Raw genomic sequence first — 16,926 nt, 5'->3', positions numbered from 1 at the left:
TTTAATACACGGGTTACACAGTTGGATTTAAACTTAACAAGATACAGTGTTTCAGATTGGGCCCGGCCATCGGCCAATGGCCGAAAAAAATGAAAATGGCCGAAAAAAATGAATTTGGGACATATAGGCCCGTAGTATTTCAGGTTTGCAGACTAAATGGCCGATGAATTTTCCATTGAATAAGACATCTGACGATAAATTTCAGCAATTATTCGGTTCGTCAAAATACTCTCATTCAAGGCCTAACGAACACAGTTCGACTGGATACCGACTATCTATTCTCTGTATGCATGTCGTGGAAGCGCTTCTTAATCTTTCACTCGGAACACCTCGCCTAACCCTTCCAACGTAGTTTCTAAAGAAAACGACGAATGGTATTCCGAACGTTTCTATCGCTCAGACGCTTGAAATAAAAACAACATGGCGCCGAAGAAACGAAAGTACACTGAAGAGGGCCAAAAAACGTTATTTTCTTGCGGTGTTTCTAGACCAACACCGGAACAGGACGAAACAGTTATAATTACCAAACAAGAAGAAAATAAAACCACGACAGCCAGAAAATTTCAGCAAAAATGGTTACAACAATTTAAATGGCTGATGTACTCTACTACTGTGACTGTCTTGTGCATAAAAATAAATGTTTATCGTTTGACTGTGGCCTAAATGTTTTTTTTTTTTTTTCGGACAAAATGGCCTTAGAAAATTTCAGTCTTTTGGACATCTGTCCTAAAGAAAGCTGGGCCAATCTGAATCACTGAAGATAATGTATCTTATTTACTAAAGAAGATATCCAGTTTAGTAAGTCACATATAACATTTAGTAAATTAGATATCTAATTTCATCAAATCAGATATATGATTTTACCAAATTAGATATATTGTTTACAAAGTTATATATCCTATTTGATAAATTAGATATACAAACGGTATTATATGATAACATGCCTACTTGACTTGCCATCAGCCTACGAATAGCAAGTCTTGGGGACCAAGTAAACATCTCAACCATTTTAATTAACAAGCGCTTGATATGGCCTGTATCGCTTACCTGGTTTGGTAAACTGAAATTCATGGCTTAATCTAAACTAAGATGGTTTCAAAGATTCGTATTTATCTCCACTATTGAGCCGTGAGTCCACCATGATAGATTCTAAGTACTCCTACGGAAGAAGAACTGTGAATTATTTGGTCTATTTCCTCCTTTTGGGCCTCGTCCCTCCCGCCCCAGCAGACGAAGATCCACCGTTACAAAATGTGCTTCCCATTCATCCATGGATGCTTCAGACTAAACCGGAAAAAAAATCAAGCGTTCCTACAGAAGAAGTATTGACTCTGTTTCCCTTTCTAGATTATGTCCTTCACGCCCTTGGAGGCACAGACCGACTCATCGGCGGCATGTTTATACAAAACAGTATCCCCTTCAGTTGGAACAGAATTCATTCATTCCTCCCTAAAGCAACGATTTTAAAGGATTTGATCTGTTTCCTCTATTAGGTCCTGCCCTTTTAGCCTTAGGGGGCCGCGACCAATCGTTTATACAAAATTGATTTGATGTCACTTCCTCAAAGAATGCTTCAGAATAAATTTTTATGTAAATAAATCACTTTAGGTATATACATTTTCAACCCAAGTTTAGGTATGTGGACAGTGTATTACCTGTTTCGCTTGCGTGGAGAGGGAGAAGATGCGTGATCTACAAATACAACATGCATTTTGCTATATCACGATGCTTGTTATATCGTGAGAGCAGTGTTTCTATAACTATTCAATACAGTGCAGTCCACGTTACTGATTTTCTGGCGAGTATTGACTAGACCCACGTGTGGTTGTTTGTCAACATTATCCCCCCACCCCGCCCCATAAAATACACATAACTGCAATTTCTTGTGTATACATTTATTCAAGATATAATTGAATACAACATGATATCAGATACATCTATTTTACAGTCTATTTCCTACCCCTACCCCCGACTATTAATATAGTATGCATTAGACATTGTCTTGGTCAAAATTGATAAAAAATATTCTGTTGCGATTTCTTTGAGGTTAGGTCATTTTCGGTCTTAATTTGCCTGGACTAGTGGGACTTCAACAACATTTGTTTAGATTTAGATACACGATAGCTGAGCATCGCCCAGTCCATTTGATTGTACATGTGGGGGGTAGTGATATTGACTCGGATGTAAACAGCGACGAAGTTGTACTCCGCTTGCTCTCATTCCTATCCATGTACTGCCATAACTATGCTATAAAACATGTCACGATTCTTCAACTCCTCCCTCGAGATATCACTCTGACAATTACACCTGAGGTGTATGATGAGAAAGTGATATTGACGAATCAAAGCTTTAAACAACAGATCACCGATCTACCAAGATTTCGTTACTGTAACCTGTGAGGAATAAAGAATAATGACAACATACAGAATCCAGACGGTGTTCATTTCTCCGAACGTGGACAAGGGAAGTATTTCCAGAATTTGAGCGCAGCTATCCTGAATTTTCTTACTGACCATGCATAGCGAATTACCATAGATAAGGGTCAGTTGATAATTAATACACGAGTCATTCATAAGGCCAAGAAGCTTCATGTACATGTACACTATCATACTCAACCCATATCTCACATTATTTACACAACTAGATTCAAAAAAAAGAAAGAAACAAAAAAGTACTTATATATTATATTTGATCATATATATAGCCACTCATAGAACGTACACACCCTCAGTCAGTGTGCAGTTTCCATATAACTGAGTTGCCCAGTACCCCTCTGGGGTTTCAATGACATCATTCGTATTATTTAACAAGCTAGTACTGTTTCAATACTTTGATCTTGACACAATGCCGTTAAGATCCATATATACTATATTAGCACCAGTTTGGCCGATTTGAATCTTTAACACACTGAGTACCATTGATTTAAAAGGGTGTTCAGGCTTTATGCCATTGGTGAGGCACAGAATGTACTTGTACAATGCCAATACAACCCCATGTGTAACTTATGTTGCTATACTTACAAGGTATGGTGTTTACATGCTGTGTTGTTTCATAATCACCTCAAACCCATGCTGTTATTAGTACAGGCTTTGTCAATAGTGTTGATATGTATATGTTGTATGTTCTGGCGGTGATCCTCGGTGAATTCATTGTTTTTAATATTTTGTTGTATTAAAACAATGAGGCACACACTGAACCATGCATGTATATCAGGTATGCCTATAGGCTGGTCCCAGCTTAGACCGTCAATTATAGCAGTTATGTCACCATTTGCATTGGTTACGAGCTTATACCATATGCTCATTGTCATCCTTTATTATATTTTTTATTTAATCTCACACAGGGACAGTATGTCTCGACCGAATACACGTCCTGCGGCAAAACGCCGACCAACCAAAAAGGGGGCGAGCAGTGGTGGCCAGACCCCTGTGAAACTGCCACGGGGGCTGGTAAATGTACCTATCCATGAATCAGGCCGAACTTCTGACCCCACTTCTCGGGCCAGAGTATGCCAGAGTTTTTTGGGGGGATCTCCACACATGGACAAGGAAGGGACGTTCATCCCACCACTCCTCGTGAACATCTAGAGGACACAGTTCGTCTTTTGCTAAACATTGCTTTATCACCATCTTCTTCAGCTTCCTACAGACATATTTTTCGGCTTTATTCAGGTTCTGTTCAACAGCATTTCGGAAAAGAACAAACGGTGCTACCACCCAATTTACAACACCTGTCAATGTTTACATCACATTGCTATCGCACTGGGTTGGCCTCTGCAACGGTCACTACATATGCTTCCGCATTAGGTTACATTTTCAAGCTCGGCAATTTTGAGGATATTACGCAGCATTTCGTAATAAAGAAACTATTACAAGGGTATCACAAACTAAAACATTCAGTGGATACCCGACTGCCAATTACACCAGATATCCTATACAAATTGGCGTATTCACGCGATGTGGTTGCCTCCTCCCACTTTCACAGTCTTGTTCAAGTCTATGTTTCTATTAGCCTTCCATGCTTTCTTACAGGTGGGAGAGATTACATCCATTGGGACTCCAACTCAACATACTTTGCAACGAGGACATGTCAAGGTAGTTTGTAGCCAGTCAGTTCAATCATTGGACATTGTCTTTCCTCATTGTGAACACCACCAAGGTCAGTCGGGTACACATGTGGTACCTGCTAATTGCATGAAAGGGAAGACAAACCTCTGTTCATGAATGGATCTGCCATCTCTGAAAATGTTTTCACTTCTCAACTCAATCTCTCTCTCAAGTGGGCAGGTCTAAATTTACAGGATTATAAATCACATAGTTTTAGAATTGGAGCAGCCACCACAGCTGCTATAAAGGGTATTCCTGAAAGTGACATCCAAACAATAGGTAGATGGAAATCTGGTGCTTTTAAAAAGTATATCGGAATCCCTATGGTGTCTCTTCAAGGGGTGTGTGCACAGTCTCACTCTGTAGTATGGCATTTGCATGGTTTTGGAGTAAGCGCTTCTAATTATGCATATGTGTTAACAAGTTATAAGACCTTTATTATGTTTGACTGTATTTGTTCTTTTTCGTATCATACACGCTGCAGCCTCTCTTTGGTGTGTTGCGTAGGGCCTTGGGGTTAATGGCTTCTGGTCCGGTTGCACAGATCTAAGAATGATTGGCTTCGGATCATTATATACATATCTGCTAACTTTTGCTATGTTTTGTAATGATTGTTTTTTTTTTTTTGTTTTTTTTTTGTTTTTACATATTTACTAAGTTTATATTCATACATTATTTGAGTTTTGGCATGCATGACCATGGCGTTAGCGGCTTCTGGTCATTCAGTCGTTTATAATGTTTTTTTTTTACTTTGCCATGTTTGTTGTGTGAACTTTCAGTAGCTTGCAAGTGCCTTTTCACCTAGTCACTATGATTGTACCTGTCTGTATAATTAATTTTTGCCATGAACAACATCATGTAGGTTATAATCAAAATTCCTATTCACTGACTTGGTCAAGCAACCAACATTATTTAGTATATATTTTTGAATGTAGTAAAATAGGATGTGGATGGGGAATATAGCTAGCAATTTATTCCAACATTACTTGAATTACTTGGATATATGATGGCGTAATTTGATCCCCATCTTTGTAGTCATAGGTACATTTTCAGGATATCTCTGATTGGATAACATTAAGTACAGTTGATTATTGTACAGTTGATGAACAATTTGTTATTTCTAATAAATGGCATATTTAAATTTCAATCGGAGTCTGGTTTTGTGTATTTAGAATAAGTATAACCCAGGTTACAAACACAGCACATCCTTTGTTCGGTGCAGCGCTAAATATGTCTTACGTACAACCCTTACAATCTGCGAGGGGTAGACTCGCTTGGTAGACTTTAGTCACCAAGGTTTACCATAATCTTTTATCTCACTTTTTAATGCACTTGATGAATAATATATGAGTTATTGACATAGTATTACAGTCATAAATGGCAATAAATTTGGCTGTTAACAACAAGGTTACACCGACCTTCATACAGACTGCTTAAATAGGCCCCAGATAATGACTTATATAACCAAGGAACGAATTAATACGTGAACATGTGTAGTAGGTCAGCAACGACAGAATGCTTCGGGCCACTGGTCAATACATAGCTGTTCACAGTAAATGTCAGTAATAAATTAATTCTGGCAGATACATTATAATGAATCACCTGACTTATGTCTAGCACAATTTTGAATAATCTAATTAACTTACATATCAACTTATACTAGTTAACCAAGGAGAAACAAAATCAAATATTTGAAAGATCTATCCACCACCGATGAAAAAATCTTGAGAAATATCTATCAATTATCTGTTAAGAAGGTTAAACTGTTGAGTAAAACAAGATGGTCCAAAATCTGTTGCCATATTGTTATCTTGGTCGGTCTCATTGATAATAAAGGACTAGAGACTAAGGGGAGGCCTGTGTGAAAACTGGGGAAGGTCCACACATCACCTCTATAGAAGAAGCAACCAAAATAATCAGTTCCACAATTAAGCAGGCTATAGTACTTCTCTAGAAATAGCGATAACAATATTTGTTTAAGGTGACAGACATACGGATGATGGACGGACAAAGCACGATTTTAACAGCCAAACCATGGTTGGTCTCCTCGGAGATCTGTTTTACAAAGAGATGAATTCTGAACTTCAGAACACAAATATGTTGCCTCTCTCGTCGATCATTGGGACAAGAGGCTTGGACTCATTATCTGTTCCTAGACTGATAACCTCCTGTTGACCCTCTCTAATCACGCGGAGAGAGTTGGCCTCGGGATGAACTACATGCAAAATACCTTTTTCAACATCCTCACAAAACATACCTTGACATGGTAAACCATTCAGTTTAGTTTTTACTAAGCTCATTTCCGGTTTGTCCAGATGGTGAATGATAAGGTTCTCTCGAATATTGGCAGAAATGGCAAGTCTTCGATTACTTAGTGACGTCACGTATACGGGGACGCCAGGCCCGACAATGTTCAACTTGAAAGTATTACGACCTTTTGGAGAGAACCCATACACACAGCGATCAACTTGGTCACAGACGAACACGTAACCGTCTACAGATAAGTCGATCCCGCGTGGTGCTTTAAGTCCGCCTGCAAATGTGTCCAGGTACACTCCACTACAGCTATACACCCTAACACTACCCTCGCCAGGACCCGAACCTTCAAAAAGAAAAGTTGATGTTTTATAGTAAAATATCACAAAACTCCCTTAGTTTCAACTTCAGCCCTTTCAATGTTGTCGTCACTTCCATTAACCAAGCTGATATCATTACAAAACGTATCCCTCTTTGTTTTCAGATACAATTATTCTTCCATCCTTGGGATGTAAGACACGTACCCAATAAAAACCACTATAAATCCATGTTGTTTTCAGATACAATTATTCTTCCATCCTTGGGATGTAAGACACATACCCAATAAAAACCACTATAAATCCATGTTGTTTTCAGATACAATTATTCTTCCATCCTTGGGATGTAAGACACGTACCCAATAAAAACCACTATAAATCCATGTTGTTTTCAGATACAATTATTCTTCCATCCTTGGGATGTAAGACACGTACCCAATAAAAACCACTATAAATCCATGTTGTTTTCAGATACAATTATTCTTCCATCCTTGGGATGTAAGACACATACCCAATAAAAACCACTATAAATCCATGTTGTTTTCAGATACAATTATTCTTCCATCCTTGGGATGTAAGACACATACCCAATAAAAACCACTATAAATCCATGTTGTTTTCAGATACAATTATTCTTCCATCCTTGGGATGTAAGACACATACCCAATAAAAACCACTATAAATCCATGTTGTTTTCAGATACAATTATTCTTCCATCCTTGGGATGTAAGACACGTACCCAATAAAAACCACTATAAATCCATGTTGTTTTCGGAATAAAATCATATAGAATTGCAGTGAAGGCCGCTTTAATGAAATGTAACAAGGGATGCTTTTCCTGGTGTGTCAGTTTTACATCCCGCCGAGATTGTGGGCGGTAGACTCTGCATGTGGAATTGGGTCCTTCAGATTTGCCAAAACCTGCATGCCACCGAATAATGGCACAGTTAATAAATTTCAGAGTATACACCTGTACTTTTGAAGTCATTCAATATTTGAAAATCATGGAAAATTTTATTGAATTATGATGCGCACATTCTCATCTAGATTTTTGATTTTTTTTTCAACTAATTTGGGTTTTCCTGAGTTGCTTCATGGGTTTAAAAATTAGGCTCATAATATCGCTGACAAGTCTGAGAAGGACCAAACAAATGTATGGTACCATTTATTTCATTCTTTCGCTCTACTGCGTCTAGTTTTATATTTGTATTGAAAGGCACTATTCACTTTTGTTTCTTTTGTACAATCGTTTTACTTTTCTAAAGAAAACTGACAATTATATTATCCCACTATAATGTACTATTGTCAAAAAATCGCACTGTTTCATGTATTGTGTACAAATTTCCATAATTTACCGAAAGGATTTACAAAAGAAACCGTAAGGGCACTTTTGGTTCAAATTTATTATGAAAAATATGCCTGATAATTAATTAAAGGAATCCTCAATCTTATTTCAGATCCCAAATCTCATGTTTGTCTGCAGATTGAATGATTGAACAGAAAATCTTGTTAAAAGTTTAACTAAAATACACTTGTTGATCTTTTTAAATGCTACATTCAGTGATGCTAGGATCCTGTTGTACTGCTGTGATATTAAGTGTCTGAAGTGTAGGGATGCTGTTTTCAGTGATGTTAGGGGTAGAAGTGTAGGGATGCTTTATTCAGTGATGTTAAGGGTAGAAATGTAGGGATGCTGTATTCAGTGATGATAAGGGTAGAAGTGTAGGGATGCTGTATTCAGTGATGATAAGGGTAGAAGTGTAGGGATGCTGTATTCAGTGATGATAAGGGTAGAAGTGTAGGGATGCTGTATTCAGTGATGTTAAGGGTAGAAGTGTAGGGATGCTGTATTCAGTTATGATAAGGGTAGAAGTGCAGGGATGTTGTATTCAGTGATGTTAAGGGTATACGTGTAGGGATGCTGTATTCAGTGATGTTAAGGGTATACGTGTAGGGATGCTGTATTCAGTGATGATAAGGGTAGAAGTGTAGGGATGCTGTATTCAGTTATTATAAGGGTAGAAGTGTAGGGATGCTGTATTCAGTGATGTTCAGGGTAGAAGTGCAGGGATGTTGTATTCAGTGATGTTAAGAGTCTGAAGTGTAGGGATGCTGTATTCAGTGATTATAAGGGTAGAAGTGTAGGGATTCTGTATTCAGTGATGTTAAGGGTAGAAGTGTAGGGATGCTGTATTCAGTGATGTTAAGGGTAGAAGTGTACGGATGCTGTATTCAGTGATGTTAAGGGTAGAAGTGTAGGGATGTTGTATTCAGTGATGTTAAGGGTAGAAGTGCAGGGATGTTGTATTCAGTGATGTAAGGGGTAGAAGTGTAGGGATTCTGTATTCAGTGATGTTAAGAGTCTGAAGTGTAGGGATGCTGTATTCAGTGATGTAAGGGGTAGAAGTGTAGGGATGTTGTATTCAGTGATGTTAAGGGTAGAAGTGTAGGGATGTTGTATTCAGTGATGTTAAGGGTAGAAGTGCAGGGATGTTGTATTCAGTGATGTTAAGGGTAGAAGTGTACGGATGCTGTATTCAGTGATTATAAGGGTAGAAGTGCAGGGATGCTGTATTCAGTGATGTTAAGGGTAGATATCTAGTGATGTAAGGGGTAGAAGTGTAGGGATGCTGTATTCAGTGATGTTAAGAGTCTGAAGTGTAGGGATGCTGTATTCAGTGATGTAAGGGGTAGAAGTGTAGGGATGTTGTATTCAGTGATGTTAAGAGTCTGAAGTGTAGGGATGCTGTATTCAGTGATGTTAAGAGTCTGAAGTGTAGGGATGCTGTATTCAGTGATGATAAGGGTAGAAGTGCAGGGATGTTGTATTCAGTGATGTTAAGGGTAGAAGTGCAGGGATGTTGTATTCAGTGATGTTAAGGATAGAAGTGTAGGGATGCTGTATTCAGTGATGTTAAGGGTAGAAGTGCAGGGATGTTGTATTCAGTGATGTTAAGAGTCTGAAGTGTAGGGATGCTGTATTCAGTGATGTAAGGGGTAGAAGTGTAGGGATGTTGTATTCAGTGATGTTAAGAGTCTGAAGTGTAGGGATGCTGTATTCAGTGATGTTAAGAGTCTGAAGTGTAGGGATGCTGTATTCAGTGATGTTAAGGGTAGAAGTGCAGGAATGTTGTATTCAGTGATGTTAAGAGTCTGAAGTGTAGGGATGCTGTATTCAGTGATGTTAAGGGTAGAAGTGTAGGGATGCTGTATTCAGTGATGTTAAGGGTAGAAGTGCAGGGATGTTGTATTCAGTGATGTTAAGAGTCTGAAGTGTAGGGATGCTGTATTCAGTGATGTTAATGGTAGAAGTGCAGGGATGTTGTATTCAGTGATGTTAAGTCTGAAGTGTAGGGATGCTGTATTCAGTGATGTTAAGGGTAGAAGTGCAGGGATGTTGTATTCAGTGATGTTAAGAGTCTGAAGTGTAGGGATGCTGTATTCAGCGATGTTAAGGGTAGAAGTGCAGGGATGTTGTATTCAGTGATGTTATGAGTCTGAAGTGTAGGGATGCTGTATTCAGTGATGTTAAGGGTAGAAGTGCAGGGATGTTGTATTCAGTGATGTTAAGAGTCTGAAGTGTAGGGATGCTGTATTCAGTGATGTTAAGGGTAGAAGTAGAAGTGTTCAGTGATGTTAAGATGTGATGTTAAGGGTAGAAGTGTAGGGATGCTGTATTCAGTGATGTAAGGGGTAGAAGTGTTATTTGTGATGTTAAGGGATGCTGTATTCAGTGATGTTAAGGGTAGAAGTGCAGGGATGTTGTATTCAGTGATGTTAAGGGTAGAAGTGTAGGGATGCTGTATTCAGTGATGTTAAGGGTAGAAGTGCAGGGATGTTGTTTTCAGTGATGTTAAGAGTATGAAGTATAGGGATTCTGTATTCAGTGATGTGAAGGGTAGAAGTGCAGGGATGCTGTATTCAGTGATGTTAAGGGTAGAAGTGTACGGATGTTGTATTCAGTGATGTTAAGGGTAGAAGTGTACGGATGCTGTATTCAGTGATGTTAAGGGTAGAAGTGTAGGGATGTTGTATTCAGTGATGTTAAGGGTAGAAGTGTAGGGATGCTGTATTCAGTGATGTAAGTGGTAGAAGTGTAGGGATGCTGTATTCAGTGATGTTAAGGGTACAAGTGTAGGGATGCTGTATTCAGTGATGTTAAGCGTACACCTGTAGGGCGGCTGTATTCAGTGATGTTAAGGGTAGAAGTGTAGGGATGTTGTATTCAGTGATGTTAAGGGTAAGTGTAGGGATGTTGTATTCAGTGATGTTAAGGGTAGAAGTGTAGGGATGCTGTATTCAGTGATTATAAGGGTAGAAGTGCAGGGATGCTGTATTCAGTGATGTATTCAGTGATGTTAAGGGTAGAAGTGTAGGGATGCTGTATTCAGTGATGTTAAGGGTAGAAGTGAAGTGTAGTGATGTTATGCTGTATTCAGTGATGTTAAGGGTAGGTAGAAGTGATAGGGATGTTGTATTCAGTGATGTTAAGAGTCTGAAGTGTAGGGATGCTGTATTCAGTGATGTTAAGAGTCTGAAGTGTAGGGATGCTGTATTCAGTGATGTTAAGGGTAGAAGTGCAGGGATGTTGTATTCAGTGATGTTAAGAGTCTGAAGTGTAGGGATGCTGTATTCAGTGATGTTAAGGGTAGAAGTGTGATGTTAAGGGTAGAAGTGCAGGGATGTTGTATTCAGTGATGTTATTCAGTGATGTTAAGGGTAGAAGTGCAGGGATGTTGTATTCAGTGATGTTAAGTGTAGGTGCTGTATTCAGTGATGTTAAGGGTAGAAGTGCAGGGATGTTGTATTCAGTGATGTTAAGGGTAGAAGTGTACGGATGCTGTATTCAGTGATGTTAAGGGTAGAAGTGTACGGATGCTGTATTCAGTGATGTTAAGGGTAGAAGTGTAGGGATGCTGTATTCAGTGATGTTAATGTTAAGGGTGAAGTGATGTTAGGGATGTTGTATTGAGTGATGTTAAGTGATGTAGAAGTGTAGGGATGCTGTATTCAGTGATGTTAAGGGTAGAAGTGTAGGGATGCATTCAGTGATGTTATGTGTGTATTCAGTGATGTTAAGTCTGAAGTGTAGGGATGCTGTATTCAGTGATGTTAAGGGTAGAAGTGCAGGGATGTTGTAAGTGATGTTAAGGGATGTAGGGATGCTGTATTCAGTGATGTTAAGGGTAGAAGTGCAGGGATGTTGTATTCAGTGATGTTATTCAAGTGCAGGGATGCTGTATTCAGTGATGTTAAGGGTAGAAGTGTACGGATGTTGTATTCAGTGATGTTAAGGGTAGAAGTGTACGGATGCTGTATTCAGTGATGTTAAGGGTAGAAGTGTACGGATGCTGTATTCAGTGATGTTAAGGGTAGAAGTGTAGGGATGTTGTATTCAGTGATGTTAAGGGTAGAAGTGCAGGGATGTGTATTTGATGTTAGTGATGTTAGTGATGTTAGTCTGAAGTGTAGGGATGCTGTATTCAGTGATGTTAAGGGTAGAAGTGAAGGGATGTTGTATTCAGTGATGTTAAGGGTAGAAGTGTAGGGATGTTGTATTCAGTGATGTTAAGGGTAGAAGTGCAGGGATGTTGTATTCAGTGATGTTAAGGGTAGAAGTGTACGGATGCTGTATTCAGTGATTATAAGGGTAGAAGTGCAGGGATGCTGTATTCAGTGATGTTAAGGGTAGAAATCTAGTGATGTAAGGGGTAGAAGTGTAGGGATGCTGTATTCAGTGATGTTAAGAGTCTGAAGTGTAGGGATGCTGTATTCAGTGATGTAAGGGGTAGAAGTGTAGGGATGTTGTATTCAGTGATGTTAAGAGTCTGAAGTGTAGGGATGCTGTATTCAGTGATGTTAAGAGTCTGAAGTGTAGGGATGCTGTATTCAGTGATGATAAGGGTAGAAGTGCAGGGATGTTGTATTCAGTGATGTTAAGGGTAGAAGTGCAGGGATGTTGTATTCAGTGATGTTAAGGATAGAAGTGTAGGGATGCTGTATTCAGTGATGTTAAGGGTAGAAGTGCAGGGATGTTGTATTCAGTGATGTTAAGAGTCTGAAGTGTAGGGATGCTGTATTCAGTGATGTAAGGGGTAGAAGTGTAGGGATGTTGTATTCAGTGATGTTAAGAGTCTGAAGTGTAGGGATGCTGTATTCAGTGATGTTAAGAGTCTGAAGTGTAGGGATGCTGTATTCAGTGATGTTAAGGGTAGAAGTGCAGGAATGTTGTATTCAGTGATGTTAAGAGTCTGAAGTGTAGGGATGCTGTATTCAGTGATGTTAAGGGTAGAAGTGTAGGGATGCTGTATTCAGTGATGTTAAGGGTAGAAGTGCAGGGATGTTGTATTCAGTGATGTTAAGAGTCTGAAGTGTAGGGATGCTGTATTCAGTGATGTTAAGGGTAGAAGTGCAGGGATGTTGTATTCAGTGATGTTAAGTCTGAAGTGTAGGGATGCTGTATTCAGTGATGTTAAGGGTAGAAGTGCAGGGATGTTGTATTCAGTGATGTTAAGAGTCTGAAGTGTAGGGATGCTGTATTCAGCGATGTTAAGGGTAGAAGTGCAGGGATGTTGTATTCAGTGATGTTATGAGTCTGAAGTGTAGGGATGCTGTATTCAGTGATGTTAAGGGTAGAAGTGCAGGGATGTTGTATTCAGTGATGTTAAGAGTCTAAAGTGTAGGGATGCTGTATTCAGTGATGTAAGGGGTAGAAGTGTAGGGATGCTGTATTCAGTGATGTTAAGGGTAGAAGTGCAGGGATGTTGTATTCAGTGATGTTAAGAGTCTGAAGTGTAGGGATGCTGTATTCAGTGATGTTAAGGGTAGAAGTGTAGGGATGCTGTATTCAGTGATGTTAAGGGTAGAAGTGTAGGGATGCTGTATTCAGTGATGTAAGGGGTAGAAGTGTAGGGATGCTGTATTCAGTGATGTTAAGGGTAGAAGTGCAGGGATGTTGTATTCAGTGATGTTAAGGGTAGAAGTGTAGGGATGCTGTATTCAGTGATGTTAAGAGTATGAAGTGTAGGGATGCTGTATTCAGTGATGTTAAGAGTATGAAGTGTAGGGATGCTGTATTCAGTGATGTTAAGGGTAGAAGTGCAGGGATGTTGTATTCAGTGATGATAAGGGTAGAAGTGCAGGGATGTTGTATTCAGTGATGTTAAGGGTAGAAGTGCAGGGATGCTGTATTCAGTGATGTTAAGAGTATGAAGTGTAGGGATGCTGTATTCAGTGATGTTAAGAGTAAAGGGTGCTGTATTCAGTGATGTTAAGGGTAGAAGTGCAGGGATGTGTAGGTGATGTTGTATTCTGTAGTGATGTGAAGGGTAGAAGTGCAGGGATGCTGTATTCAGTGATGTTAAGGGTAGAAGTGTGTTAAGGGTATTGCTGTATTCAGTGATGTTAAGAGTCTGAAGTGTAGGGATGCTGTATTCAGTGATGTAAGGGGTAGAAGTGTAGGGATGTTGTATTCAGTGATGTGAAGGGTAGAAGTGCAGGGATGTTGTATTCAGTGATGTTAATGGTAGAAGTGTAGGGATTCTGTATTCAGTGATGTTAAGGGTCTGAAGAAAGGGGATGCTGTATTCAGTGATGTTAAGGGTAGAAGTGTACGGATGTTGTATTCAGTGATGTTAAGGGTAGAAGTGTACGGATGCTGTATTCAGTGATGTTAAGAGTCTGAAGTGTAGGGATGCTGTATTCAGTGATGTAAGGGGTAGAAGTGTAGGGATGTTGTATTCAGTGATGTGAAGGGTAGAAGTGCAGGGATGTTGTATTCAGTGATGTTAAGGGTAGAAGTGCAGGGATGTTGTATTCAGTGATGTTAAGGGTAGAAGTGCAGGGATGTTGTATTCAGTGATGTGAAGGGTAAAGTGCAGGGATGTTGTATTCAGTGATGTTAATGGTAGAAGTGTAGGGATTCTGTATTCAGTGATGTTAAGGGTCTGAAGAAAGGGGATGCTGTATTCAGTGATGTTAAGAGTATGAATGGTAGGGATGCTGTATTCAGTGACTATAAGGGTCTGAAGTGTAGGGATGCTGTATTCAATAATGTTAAGGGTCTGAAGTATAGAGATGCTGTATTGCGTGATGTAAGGGGTAGAAGTGTAGGGATGCTGTATTCAGTGATGTTAAGGGTAGAAGTGTAGGGATGCTGTATTCAGTGATGTTAAGGGTAGAAGTGTAGGGATGCTGTATTCAGTGATGTTAAGGGTAGAAGTGTAGGGATTCTGTATTCAATGGTATCAAGGTCATGTGTAGTGATGCTGCATTTAGTGATTCTAGGTGCCTGAAGTGTACTGGTTACCATACCACATAATCAAAGAAGATTGAAGATAAATGATGTCAATAGATATTTAGACAACGCAAAGACACTAATTATGATTGGCCAAGAATCACATCATAATTACTTGGCCCAATCCGTAATGACCATGCCCTGCTAACAACTGATAATCCTATTAAAATCGCTATCGGACAGTCAACGGACGAATCACCAGGAAATCAACTGTTACTGATTGTTGTGAATTGGAATCTCAAAGCTGTTAAACACGCATGTATATATAATAGGGATCAAACCAAACTCACCTCCGTCTGTGATGTATAGTCTGTACGGAAAACGTCCACTGCTTCCGACATCAAACGGACTGAGAAGTTCCCTTATTTTGCCGAGTTCCACACCATTTTTACGAATGATAATAACCTCCTTTTCAGTAGTCACAAACGCAAGAAGCATGTCGTTTTCTCTGAAAACAGTTGTAGAACCGATTATCGTAAACGGAAGAAATACCCGCTTCAGTACCTTTCCAGATAAAGCCGTGTTTTTGGTTTCTATATTCCTGTATTTCTTGAAGTTTAGTTGGAACGTTGGCGGCAGCAACTTTTCGTCATCAATTTGATCCAGAAAAAGCGAACTTCCTAAAAAAGTATAATATTTGTCAATATCATTTGGCGTTTCGTGCTCTGAATGAAGGCATTCATACATGTCGTCATCGGTTTCGTCGTCAACACTGGGAAAACCTGTCGAGTCAGGAGTATCAAGCGCTAACCGACCAGTATTTGACGAGGATATTTGACGAGCAAACGAATAATGCCCGACGGAGGCATTCGCTAACTTCTTCCGAGTGTCAACTTGCTTTTCGTTCGGAATCGCTTCCTCGACTTGATCAGTAGAAATCCCGGTCGACGCAGTATCCTTTTGCGTCGTGAAATAATTCTTGTCAAGGCTATGGTCGTTGAGTTGTACTCCGCGTGTTACTGTACCGTCCGATACAGGAGATATTTCGTTTGAACGAGCAGGTTCGTCCTTAGAACATTCTTCAGGAATATATTGTTTCTGTTCATGATCTGTCTTTGTATCAGCTGACCTAGCAGACAAGTCGTCAAAAGTTCCCATTCCAATACTAAAATCGACATCATAGTTGAGATGTTTGTCCTGGATATCTGAGGGAGTAACGATCATATAACTCGAGTCAGCAGACGAGTTGTATTCCACCTGGCGTGGAGCTTGCTTGTCATCCTGCTCGGAACTCGAATGATAATGGCTCGAACCTGCTGATGTGTCATCATGTTTCTCAGTTTTAATATCATCATTCTCGCCAGAATTGTTGACTGAGTCCACGGGCAGTGGTCTAATATCGTAGACCCACCGTTGGAAATCTTCTCCGATTTCGTAAATGTTTTCGTCGGTGTCAGTACCATTTTGACCTTTAGAGTCAACAACTATTCCTATCTGCAGCTTTTTCATTTTCGATAAAAGAGCTGATGTTTTCCTAAACTCTGGTAAGAAGACAGGGAGTGAACTAAGCGATTTCAGATTCAAGGCTCCGGTACAATGCTTCTTCAACCCTTCTACGTTCTTGAAGAATTTGTTGGGATCTTCTGACCGTTTAACGGTTTCTATTCGTTCGTGAATTAGTTTGAAGTGCGTAAGTCTATTCAATAATGCTTCTTTCTGCTGTTCTAATGGTCTAGTGCATGCAGAACACTTTTGGAAAATGCTTCGGGCGAGTTCTTCCTTCTGTCTCGTTATCTCTTGCATTAAGTGCTCAGCAGTGGCTGCGATTTCGTTGGTTGCTAATACAGACATTGTTCGGCTTCTTCTAATTTTTGTTGTCAGACAATCTAATACATTTTTGGTTTTTCCTGCTGTTTCGGAAAGTCTGCATCCCAAGTCTCGCAACACTTCCAACTGACTGCTGTGGAAATGACAAGAGAATGAAAAACCTTATCAATTACGGGCGATGAGG

Source organism: Ylistrum balloti, unplaced genomic scaffold (genome assembly GCF_031769215.1).
Source record: "Ylistrum balloti isolate Yb309-2 unplaced genomic scaffold, AGI_CSIRO_Ybal_v1 Utg370124, whole genome shotgun sequence".
NCBI lineage: Eukaryota > Metazoa > Mollusca > Bivalvia > Pectinida > Pectinidae > Ylistrum > Ylistrum balloti.
The sequence above is the reverse complement of the archived record's forward strand: the minus strand, read 5'-3'. Positions refer to the sequence as shown.